This window comes from Apium graveolens, chromosome 8 (assembly GCF_009905375.1).
Source record: "Apium graveolens cultivar Ventura chromosome 8, ASM990537v1, whole genome shotgun sequence".
NCBI lineage: Eukaryota > Viridiplantae > Streptophyta > Magnoliopsida > Apiales > Apiaceae > Apium > Apium graveolens.
The window spans coordinates 183,520,132-183,527,722 of record NC_133654.1 but is presented as its reverse complement, the minus strand read 5'-3'; positions in this window follow the sequence as shown (position 1 = coordinate 183,527,722).

The window sequence follows — 7,591 nt, the reverse complement described above, 5'->3', positions numbered from 1 at the left end:
TAGTTGGCACTCATTTTTTTTGTTTTTCTAATTTTTTTGTGTTTTTCTCTTTTCTTTCTGCTTCCTCTATCTACTAATGTACAATATACTTTGGTTGCCTCCCAAGAAGCGCTTGGTTTACATCGTTAGTTTGATGTAGTATCTCGAGATCAAGTAAACAATAAAACGACACTAACCACCTCACGGTTTGCCGTATCCCCATAGTAGTGCTTCAACCTCTGACCATTTACCTTGAATTCTTGGCCTGGATCATTCTCAAAAATCTCCACAGCTCTATGCGGAAACACAATTTTGATTATGAAAGGCCCGGACCATCTCAACTTCAATTTTCCAGGAAAAAGATAGAGAAGAAAGTTAAATAACAGAACTTGTTATCCCGACACAAATGACTTGAGCACTAAACCCCTATCATGTCACCTCTTGACTTTCTCCTTGTACATTTTGTTGTTTTCATAAGCTTAAAACCGAAATTCGTTGAGTTCATTCAATTGAAGCATTTTCTTATTACCAGCTGGATCCAAATCAAGGTTCAACTTCTTCAAAGCCCAATATGCTTTATGCTCGAGCTCCATAGGCAAATGACACCCCTTTCCATAAACCAACTGAAATGACGACATTCTCAACGGAGTCTTGTATGCTGTTCTATACGCCCAAACAACTTCATCAAGCTTCAAAGACCAATCTTTCTATGATGGACACACAACTTTCTCTAAGATACGCTTGATCTCCCTGTTAGACACCTCAGCTTGACCATTAGTCTGAGGATGGTAGGCTTTTGTAATGCGATGATTCACATTATACCTTTGCATCATGGCAGTGAGCTTCGATTGCAAAAATGCGATCCCTCGTCACTGATTATGACTCTTAGAGTCCCAAATCTTATGAATATCTGCTTCTAAAGAAAATTAAGCACTACCTTTGCATCATCTGTTGGCAAAGCCTTGACTTCAACCCATTTTGACACATAATCGATAGCCAACAAGATATACTGATTATTGCAAGATGAGACAAACGGCCCCATGAAGTCGATTCCCCACACATCGAAGACTTCAACCTTGAGAAGCACATTAAGAGGCATCTCATCCCTCTTAGACATATTACCCACACGCTGGCATCGATCACACTTCAAAACAAAGTGATACGCATCCTTAAACAATATAGGCTAGAAGAATCCCGCTTGAAGGACACGAGCTGATGTCTTCTCTCCACCCTAGTGGCCTCCATAAACAGTTGAATGACAGTCTCGTAAGATCCCCCCCATTTCGCTGTACGGAATACATCTCCTGATGATTTGGTCAGCTCCTTTCCTACACATATATGGTTCATCCCACATGTACCACTTCACCTCATGAAGAAACTTCTTTCTTTGAGCATACGACAAATCCGGAGGCATGATATTACTTACAAGGTAGTTCACAATGTCTGCAAACCACAATTTTTCCTCTTGCACTCCAAACAGCTGCTCATCAGAAAAAGACTCATTTATCAATGTCTTATACTGTGAAGTTGCACTTGGATCTTCCAAACGAGAGAGATGATCAGCGACTTGATTCTCAGTACCTTTTCTGTCCTTGATCTCCAATTCAAATTCCTGAAGCAAAAGAACCCATATAATCAATCCAGGCTTCGAGTCCTTCTTCGAGACGAGATATCGAATTGCAGCGCGATCAGTGAAAACTGTCACCTTCATCCCAAGCAGATAAGATCAAAACTTCTCAAAACCATAGAAAATAGCTAGAAGTTCTTTCTCAGTAGTAGTATCATTCAGTTGAGCACCATTTAGGGTCTCACTAGCATAGTAGACCACATGAAATATGTTGTTCTTTCTCTGCCCAAAAACTGCTCCAACTCCATAGTCACTTGCATCACACATCATCTCAAAAGGTTCATTCCAATCAGGTACAGTTATGACAAGTACCGTGATTAAAATTTTCTTCAAGAACTCAAAAGCAGCTAGGCACTCATCATCAAACTTGAACGGGACATGCTTCTCCAGAAGATTGGACAAAGATTTAGAATTTTTTGAGAAGTCCGTAATGAACCGCCTATAGAAGCCCGCATGACCAAGAAAGCTGCGAACTCCCTTAACAGAAATTGGTGGAGGAAGATTTTTGATGACCCCCACTTTGGCTTTGTCCACCTCAATACCCTTACTAGAGACCTTGTGACCAAGAATAATGCTCCGTCGCACCAAAAAGTAATATTTCTCCCAGTTGAGAATCAAGTTGGTCTCAACACACCTTTTAAGAACGTCGCCAAGATTCTGCAAGCACTCATCAAATGAATCGCCAAACACAGAGAAGTCATCCATAAACACCTCCACATTCTGACCAATCATGTCAGAGAAGATAGCCATCATGCATCTCTGAAATGTGGTCGGTGCTCCACATAAACCAAAGGAAACTCTTCTAAAGACGAAAGTTCTAAATGGACAAGTGAAAGTAGTCTTTTCCTGATCTTCCGGAGCAATAAAAATCTGATTATAGCCCGAATAGCCATCCAGAAGACAGTAATACTCATGCCCAGCCAATCTGTCAAGCATCTGATCGATAAAAGGCAGAGGAAAGTGATCCTTTTTTATGGCCTTGTTCAGCTTCCTGTAGTCCATGCAAACTCTCCACCCCGTGACTGTTCGAGTAGGAATAAGCTCATTCTTCTCATTAGCAACAACGGTGATACCTCCTTTCTTTGGTACACCTCAAACTAGACTCACCCAAGAACTGTTAGAAATGGGATAGATGATCCCTGCATCCAACCACTTAAGAATTTCCTTCTTCACAACTTCTTTCATGATAGGATTTAGCCTTTTTTGTTGCTCAATAGTAGGCTTTCTACCTTCCTCTAGCAGAATTTTATACATACAATAAGAAGGGCTGATTCCCTTGATATCTGATATCATCCATCCAATTGCTGATTTAAATTCTCTCAGAATTCTAAATAGTTTTTCCTCATCGCTACCTGAAAGGTCAGATGCAATAATAACAGGAAAAGTAGATTCCTCACCCAAAAAAACATACCTTAAGTGTTCAGGTAATGGTTTAAGCTCAGGTGTAGGAGCTTCCTCAATAGATGGCTTGAGGCGCTTTGGAGATTTGTTTAGCTCCTCCATTCCAAGAGATTGAAAAGGCATATCCATCTTCCTTTTCCAGGGAGAAGCATTCAGATATTGTAATTGCTCATCACCTTCTTCATCTTCACTATCAGAATTCCCCAACAAGGCCTTTTCTAAGGCATCAGACCTTAGCAATTGATCAAGTTCTGAAGTAACCACATAATCGACCTGAAAGGAATATGTCCTAAGTCCAATCATGTATTAGGATTTAGGAATAACTTCCTGTGTAATCTGTTTCGATTTCATTGATATTAATAAAAGACTTGTTTTGTTTTTATTACGGGCTTTATCTATTTAAGTGTTTAAATAAGATATACCATAGTTTAGAGTAAAGCTTTTTTATGGATTATGATGAGATCATAATAGTGAGACCTAAAAGATGATAACTCTAAACTTAAATAGTTCCTGATCATAGGATTACTAACTGGTAATTAATAATCTGCAAAGATCGGTACAAACTACGCTTGCTTCATTATGAAGGATGTCTGTTCTCATAGACATTTGTGTGGTGACACTATAGCTAGTATGTAGGTGCTTATTATAGAATAAGTTCACTGAACATGACTCGCACAGTTGAACAACTGATGGAGTTCACTCACGTGTCAGCAGTTGTTCACATAGTGATAGTTGTACAAGTATCCTTAGACTTGAGGTCATCATAGTCATCTTGTGTACACTGAACTATGCTTTGGTTTAGTTCTTAGTCTCCAGGGACAAATATTAGGGCTCTACTGGGTATAGGAATTTGTACACGAAGATAGTGTATGATCAATAAAGGATCTACCCCTTCCAGTGAAGGAAGCGAATGTTCAAGGCTGATCCACTTATGCTAGTTCAGGAATCTCTGGCCAGAGTGAATGAAATTAGAAAGGAGTTTCTAATTTGCATAGAATTAAGCATAGTAAATGGTAAGCAAGTGATTGAATTAGATAGGCTTGACACGAGATCCATGCCTTGTATTTAATCGGGACATTGTAGGGTAGAAGGAGTTTATTGTACGGTAACTATTCACTGAATAGGTTCTTGGTATTCTAAGCAGTGAATTCATATTATCCGGATAGTCGCGATATGCTGAGAAGTATCCCTCACGATGTAGAATAAATGTGATTAATTAATTAATCATATTTAATAAATTTGAGAATTTATATAAATAATGATAAAATAGTTTTATTATTATTTATTTCTACTACCGGCTTAATATTGAACCTACAGGGTCACGCCATAAAAAGAGAATGATTTAATGGTGGAGGAATTAATTAATAATGGCTAATAATTATTTATTTGTGAAATAAATAATTAATTGGCAAATTTAATAATTGATTAAATGAGATTTAATTGATTATAAATTAATTAAGAAAAGTTCTTAATATTATTAATTAAGGATTTAATTTTTGGAAATTAAATCAAGAGAGAGAATTATTTCTAAAGTGTTTAGAAAAAAGATTAATAATTAAAAGGTGTTTTAATTATTAATGAGAATAATAAATGGGATAATAATAATAATATTTATGGGAAAATTTCAGCTGAAAATTTTGCCTATAAATATACTATTATAGACCCTATATTTTATTTGAACCCCAAAAACCCAAAAAGTTTGGAAAACCCAATTCTCTCCACCTCCTTCCTCCTCCTTAACATCGTTTTCTTGGTGGATACCGGTGGAGTGCTTCACACTTAAGGAGCAACTGCTAAGGATCTCTGATCTTTGTCTCCGAATTATTTTAAAGGTTAGATTCGATCCCTCGAATTTTTATTCATGATCTGTATGCTTTTATTTGGATTTTATGTGTGTAAAAGTGTTTTACCAAGCCCCCGCTGCGCTTAAAATCCAACAATGGTATTAGAGCTTAGGTTGTATGCATATAGATCTATGGTAAAAATTTCAGAATTTTATGTGCTTATATGAATTAATTATGATTTTTACAAGTTATATCATGGATTAATTTTGTCTGATGAGAAATCGTTTCTCAGAATAATTTTGAATGTTGATCTGGGTTCTACAAGTGTTGTAGATCGTCTGTGTATTTTTTTCATAATTTTATGATGTATAGATTTTTTATTATGAATTTTTGAAGTTGTTTTAATTAAATTCGTAATTAAATAAGTATATATATGTATATTCTGTTGTATATATATATATATATATATATATATATATGTTTGTATATCTGCTGTTGTACTGCACTGCTGTGGACTGCTGTACTTTTGTTGATGGCACGGAAGAAGACAGAGAAGGTACGGCGACACGCTAATCGAGAAAAGGTGGCTGCTGCAAGAAAGAAAAAAAAAGGGGTGTCGCGCATTCCGGGAATGCGTTACACCCTGTGGCACATTCACGGAATGCGTTACACCCTTTAATTGGTTAAAAGGGTTGTAACGCATCACCGGAATGCGTTACAGGGCTTGTAACGCGTTCCTGTAATGCGTTACAGCCCGACTGTCCATATTAAAATTGATTTTCTAGGAGTTTCGTAACTCCGTTTTGGGCGTGCAATATACCGTTGGATTCATTTTTCTGAGACGGATCTAATGGAGTGATCAATTTTAGTTTATATAAAAGTTTTGAACTGTTTATATTTCCATGAAGTGTTTTAAAGCTGTTTTTGACTATTTTAATTGCTTTTAAATGCTTCATGTGATACATAGAGATGTATAATGCTTAGACTAATGTGCTAGATGATGTAACATGCCTACCTTGATGTTTATTCATGTTTATATATGTGATATATGCTTAGTTTATCATGCGATGATAGATTTAGGTGAACTTAAATGAACATAAGGCGTTTGTTAGACAACCTAGTATAGTGAAATTGTTTCATAACCTTAATAACAATATTATGAATACAATCATGAGATTCTTGTGTTTATGAAACACGTAATTGAATATGAATTTTCGATATGAGAGAAAAGATGATTATGTCAACAACAGATTTCTATCTGTAAGAAAGGGTTATTAAGTGACGCCTCTTGACAATGCTCCACCCGATCTGGGAATCATCTGATTATTGATTATTGATTTGAAATATTTAATTTAAAAGGAAGAATCTCTTTATAATATGATTATGATTGTAACGTAATATAATCCCTCTAAAATTAAATAATAACAAGTAGTAATTGGCCAATGATACAACGGGCTTGTGTCGGTCATAGCCTTCCAACATGATAGAAAAGTAGTTCTTATTTTTGAATCATTGTCGGTTCGTGCTACAGCCGAGGGCTTTGATTTCGAAATAAGAAATACTTGTCTATTACATAGAGATGTGTACATTGAATAAGAATCTAAAGGTCGGTACGTGCCACAGCCGAGGGCCTTTGGGGACTGATTCAATTGTACGGAATGTTGGGTTAGACTTGACTTAGAATATTGAGTTTGTCGTGCCACAGCCGTGACTCAATTATTCAAGAGGCTAAAGTTTAATTAGGGAATAACATAAGATGTAATTGACAAGAGTTGTCTGCCTATTGAACATTACATGGCGGTTCGTGCTACAGCCGGGGTTGTGTAATGGAATGTAGTATCCCTATTCCCACTAGCATTATGAATGCTTAATTTTTCACGTAGGGGGTTGAATAAAAGATAAACTAGTGGGAGCCACTTTTGAATAAAGACCCGATTCATATAGTGTTTTAAAATGAAATCGAATATTTGTTAAGTGTTGTTATGTGTTTATCATTTACAGATTTACTTTGTACGTTATGTCTTCTGCACTATCACTCAGGAGCATACTGGATGCTCACAAATTGACTGGTCCTAATTATGGTTTTTGGCTTCGAAACTTGAGAATTGTTCTCAGGATTGAGAAGCTGGAATACATGATTGACTCACCTAAGCCTACTGAACCTGCTAGTGATGCACATAATGATGAACATGTTGTGTATCGTAAGTGGATAGATGATGCAAATGTTGCTCAATGCATCATGCTAGCTTCCATGAACATTGAGCTACAGAAGCAATATGAGCATATGGATGCTCACACTATCCTAATGCATCTACAAGAGTTGTATGATGTGGCGGGGAGGACAGCTCGATATGAGATATCGAAGGAGTTGTTCAGTTGTAGGATGTCTGAGGGATCATCTGTGAATGACCATGTACTTAAGATGATCAATTTGATTGAACGTCTTGGACAACTTGGTTTTGCCATGGATGGGGAGCTGAGCCAAGACTTGGTCTTGCAATCACTTCCGAGTTCGTTCTCGCAGTTTGTTATGAACTTTCATATGAATAAGTTGGATGTCAGCCTGTCTGAACTCCACAACATGTTGAAGACTGCGGAATCGAATTTTCCCCCTAAGAAGAGTTCTGTTCTTCTAATTGGTGAAGGTTCCAATCCTAAGAAAAGGAAGAGGAACTCTTCCAAGAAGAAGAAAGTAGGTGAAGAAAAGCCGGTTCCACCAAAAGCTGAAGACCCCAAGAGCAAAGTTGTTTGCTTTCACTGTAACAAGGTGGGGCACTGGAAGAGGAACTGCAAGGTTTAC